The 5,309-nt window shown below is 49.7% G+C and overlaps 1 pseudogene; it reads left to right on the plus strand.

Moving 5' to 3' along the window:
* Positions 1-839: 839 nt before the first annotated feature.
* Positions 840-1,057, plus strand: LOC138460355 (U2 spliceosomal RNA; annotated as a pseudogene).
* Positions 1,058-5,309: the final 4,252 nt, after the last annotated feature.

The raw sequence follows: 5,309 nt of genomic DNA on the forward strand, positions 1-5,309 counted from the left end.
ATACACTACCAAAAGCAATGGAAACACCTTTTTTCTACAAAAGCATCGGCAATTTCCTGCCAACAGTGGAAGATCAAGAACTTTAAAAAAAAATATGGGTGGAACCCAGAGACATGCTAAAACAAAAAAGACTAAATGAAACCCCGGAACCAGTGGGCAACCTAGGGGGAAACAAACTAGACAAAGTTTGGAAAACCTTTGCGAAAGCAAAAGTAACGAACACCCAGAGAGACATAAACTGGCAGCTACTAACAAACGCACTGCCTTTGAAATCCTTCATGCACAGGAGAAAACTTGCCAAAACAGCAACATGCCCTAGAGAACAATGTATGCAAGACGAATCAACACTACATTTCGTTTGGAATTGCGCGTTTGCCAAACAAGTGTGGGCAAAACTTGAAATTCTGACTTTCGCTCTCACAGGAGAGCAGACCTTAACTTTCGAATCGATTTTGACAGGGATACAGGAGGGAGGGAGGAGGGAAACAAGAAAAAATCCTTTTCTATCAAATCACATCTGCAACAAAAGAAGCCTTGTGGAAAGCTAGATCACTACTAGTGATATAGCACAAAAACATAACTCCAGAGGAGTGTGTTAAGTTAGCGTTGTGTTATTTATACACATATTACTGTCTTGATGCCAAAGACAAGGGTAAACAAGAGGCACAAAAGATTTGGCAACAAGACAACTGGCGAACGCTAACTGTTTAACCAATCTGGGTTAGGGAGAGCTTTAGCTCAAAGTCTTTCTTTTGACAGTTTTTTAACCAAATTCTATTTTAATTCGTGACAAACTTTTAATTGGAGAACTAATTGGCGTATAGTTGCAAGTAGTATAAACTACTTTGCTGGAGGAAAGGGACGGTTGTAAGGGGAGATGTGGAGACCGGTCAAAAAGAAAAAATCTGTTCTTATCAGTTTAATATCTGATACGTCCTCTATCTGGGGACCATATATTAAATTGATTTTTGGAACAGGGAGATGGAATGGGAGCTTGCTCTGTCCACTCCACGCATCAACCTGGTATTGCAGTACCTCCAGGACTGGTGCACTTCCCCACTCGGGGAAAACAAAGCTGTCAAAAAGAAAGACTTGGGCGATTCTTGAAAAAGAAGAGCACACACGGCAAAATATATCTGTACTTATGCAAATTATTTTTTTTATTTTTTTTTTTTTTCCCTTTCTTCCTTCTTTTTTGTTTAGATGCCCTGTTGAACATTCCGTGTCTTGGAGCAAGTTGTCGGAAGGAAAAAAGTCTGCCGTTTGGCTCCTTTTTCAGGGGAGCCGCCAGCCAGCCAGCCAGCCAGCCGGAGGAGGAGAGCATGGGGGACACTGTCCTTGCCCTGCTTCCTTCCTTCCTTCCTCGCCCCTGCCGGCCCCGAACGGCCAAGCCTTATCTAAGGTGGGCGCTCGGAGGAGCCTGCCCCCCCCCAGGCAGCTCGGGGTGACTTTGGGCCCTGGCACCGAGGCTGCTGGAGATGTGGGGGCAGAGCCATGCAAAAACGGACCCGGGGCTGCTGGTCTTTCATGCAAACGCACGCTAGGCCCGGCTGCCTCCGAGGTGCCTGGGAGTCTACGGCAGAGGGCGACTCCGAGTCAGCGGGGGAGCTGCCGAGCAGCGCTCTTTCCGACGGACCCTTTCGGGGCATCGCTCACCTACCGCCCTCGACGAAAGTGCAGATTGCACCTCCGCCCTCCTGCTGCATGCAAATAGCGGTCACCGCAAATAGCGGTGACCGTTAAATTGCGGAACCAGAAATAGCGTCATCGCACAGGAACGGGAAAAGAGCACGGCGGCCATCTTTAAAAACACAATCCATTGCCATCCTCTGCCCCCTGGACCCGTTTTGAGGTGTTTGCAGTTCAAAATCATCCGGGACACCTGCATCATGCCCAAGGCATTAAAAAAAAAGTACTGACAGGCAGCGCAAGGAGAAATTTACAGCAGAGGAATTGAATATGCTGACACAGACCCTGGCTGAGAAAGCAGAGGTTGTTTTTGCAAATGACATGCGGCGGCCAACACTACTCCAAAAAAAAAGCCATCTGGGTTCAAGTTGCAGTCAAAGTCAGTGCAGTGAGCACCAGCACCCGCACGGTGCGCGAGTGCAGGAAGAGGTGGGACGACAGACTGCGGGTGAGGGGCATCCTTGCGGAAAACCACCGCATTGCCAGTGCAGGTGGAGCTGGTTCACCAATCAGACTAAAAGAATGGGAGGTGACCTGTGGAAACCTGATTGCTGTGGAATCCATTGAGGGAGTAGGCACCATGGAGCACGGCTTGGGTACCACTTCGGATGGAGGTGAGTGTACACATGACAGGATGTGATGTGAATGTACTGTTCCCCCATATGTGAGCACAGACTCCCCTCATGCATGGACACACATCCACACATGCCTCCATCCCTCACCATGTCAGTGTCAGACCCAAACACACACATGCACACATCACCAGATACAAGTTCCAAACACAACCATGCATGGATGAGGCACTGAACTGGCACATCACCTGCATCCACAACTACTAAGTCCCAATGGCCAAAACTGCATCATTTATGTAATCTGCATTAAGTATATTGAAACACAACCAATGCCATCCCCCTTCTTGTCCCTGACAGGCTCACATACATATGGTGAGGATGCCGCTAATGCATCCCAGGCACAAGCTACGAGTAAGAGGCCAAGGGCACAGGACTCGGAGGACACCCCCACAACATCCAGGGGTAAGGGGGGGAAGGTCACACCTGATGAGTGGGAAATATCGTAGGAGTGCCACTGCCAGGGCAGAAGTAGCTGCACCACAAACTGCAGCCCCACCACCGGAGGTGAACCCACAGGCACCAATACCAGCCACCGAGGGCCCACCATCAGCTGCAGCAAGCTCCGCTAGTGAGGCAGCCGCCACTGCCCCCCTATCTGATCCTGAGGACACCCTAGTTGGGCCAATGGAGATGCACACCCCAAGTCCCCCTTGAACTCCAGAGCCAGCACAATTCCAGACACCTGGGTCTGATGTGACTGTTGAGGACAACAATCCAGCCATTATGTCCCCCATGGTGGCTTCACCTGCTGCAGTGGATGCATTTGAGGGCACAGCATCCAGTACACCATCACCCAGCACTGCCCTCCAACTGACCACCATCCTGCAGCGTCAACACGAACTGACTGTGCTGGTTGGCCAGCATGTTGAGGAGGCTGCCCATCTCAGGGAGAATATTGTGGAGACGGCGAAGCACTCCACTGAGAGGATGGACGCAAACACTGACAGGCTGTGTAACGAGATATCCAGGCTCAGGGTGGTCCTCCTCGCATGGCCGACACAATGGACCGCCACTTCTCACAACCAGGTGTTAGGGAGAATTCTCTGTTTAGGCTGAATTTCCTAACATAGTGAGTCCCCCAGCAGCTTTGCTGGATTTCTGGAGTTTGTTTTTTTCCATCCTGCCAAGAGTGAGACTCTTTTCCTCCCACTCTTGGACATGAATGTGTGTAATTCCTTTGAATGTCAATGTGTTCTATGGGCTATGGGGTCTTTTACTCCATAGGGTCTCATATATTTTTCTATGTGTGTTACACCGCACCCTATGTGCCGTAACACTGGGGCGTCCTAGCGGACCTCCATCATAGACTCCATACCCGGGGACTGACTACTGTTTCCCTGGGCATGTAAAGTCACCATTGGCTTTACTAGACCTCAATTTACTAACAGAACTAGTACAAACCATCTTATTGTGGATGTACTAGTAGGGGTAATTCGATTACTCCTGGATCTGTTATTCAAGGGGGCACTGTCCCGTCCCCCCTCGTCGAGTTTTGGCTGGTGGCAGTGGAAACTACTTGTTATGTCCGACCCCGAACATAACCCTATGGGATTCGTCCCATTGTTAGAGATTGATACTGTTTCTCATTAATCTCTAACGTACCACCGGTCTACTTATCTTAAATAAGTTTATCGGATGGTATTTTCTGCCAGAACTCGGTTTGTAAAATGGCGTCTGTGTTCGTCTCTGTGACTCCTAAACCAAAGGTTGAGCAATTTGTTCCACTTTTGGCGGGCCTCTGTACAGAGACCCTCCAAAGTGGTGCCATTCTGTCTGGGTTACCACTGGGGTGTGGGAGGGGGTTTAGGCACCCTGGACCGAGTTGCCTTGCCAACTCCGGTCGCACTCTGGTGTGATTGGCCCAAGTGGTGAGCCTCCCCGCTCACCACTTAGCATGTGTTGATTGACAGCTAGGCTGAATGAATGGGGGTTTTCTGCATAAAAGCAGGGCTTTTGGGACTGGATCTTCAGAAGTCGCCACAGGACCTAAGAATCCGACGAGGGTAAAGCTGAGCGGACCTGCAACGATGACACCTCCGGTGGAGCCCTGCGGAACCGACTCACCACTTCCCGACGACAGAGGAGATCTCCCTGCCGGAGAGTCTCTTCCCCTGACTGGTGGGAACAACCAGTCCCCTTTGCTTTTTCTTCGCCTCAGGACGCAGTGGTCGAATTGCCCGTGCAGAGCACCTCGGCAACCGGATAGCCACTACCCCTGTACCGCGACCAAAAGGTGGTGCCTTGTGACAGAGCACTCCGCGGCTGGTCTCTTCCCTGGTGGTGCACCGTACTTCACTTTTCTTCGACGACGAGATCATCTCTACTCTTGGCAAAGACCCGACGTGCATCCACCACCAGGAACAACTGCCCCCGCCGGAGCGGTCTCTCCACAAACAAGGTACCGTGTCCGCCTGGCTTCCCTTTCGATCGGTTCGAGTGAGGTGTCTTAATCCTCTCCTTTGGGTCGCCTCCAAGCTTTCTCACGTATTGTTCTGAACTGGTTCAATCTGCCGATAACAATTTGCTACAAAGACTCGAACGCATTTCCACTTACAGACTTTTTGGGACATATCGCCTTGCCTCTCCCCGAGTGGGCCTGGCCTCTGAACTTTATGATCTATTGTGGTTCTTGCCTACTTGCCTTGCATTTTTCCGTGAAGTATTGAACTGTGTTGATTTCGTAACCTGCTTATTTTTCTCTCCCGTCCTAACTAATATTAGAGTGTCATCTAGGTTGAGGCATACACCTCTGTCTGCAAATAAGTGGTGCCGGTAGAACCTAGACCTGTCGAAATATTGTTAGGGGGATTGACCGTTTCTTCTTCGTAGAGTAATTGTATTTGACTTGTTTGCCGTGATAGTGCCATAGTGTTTGATAGATGTTTCGTTATAAATAAATACCTTAATATCTTTACACTGAGCCTCGTTGCGTGTTTGCTTGTCTTACGGTGAAGAATTGCCCTATATTGTATACTCCACATACTGCTT

This window comes from Ambystoma mexicanum, chromosome 4p (genome assembly GCF_040938575.1).
Source record: "Ambystoma mexicanum isolate Mex_15411 chromosome 4p, UKY_AmexF1_1, whole genome shotgun sequence".
Classification (NCBI taxonomy): Eukaryota; Metazoa; Chordata; class Amphibia; order Caudata; family Ambystomatidae; genus Ambystoma; species Ambystoma mexicanum.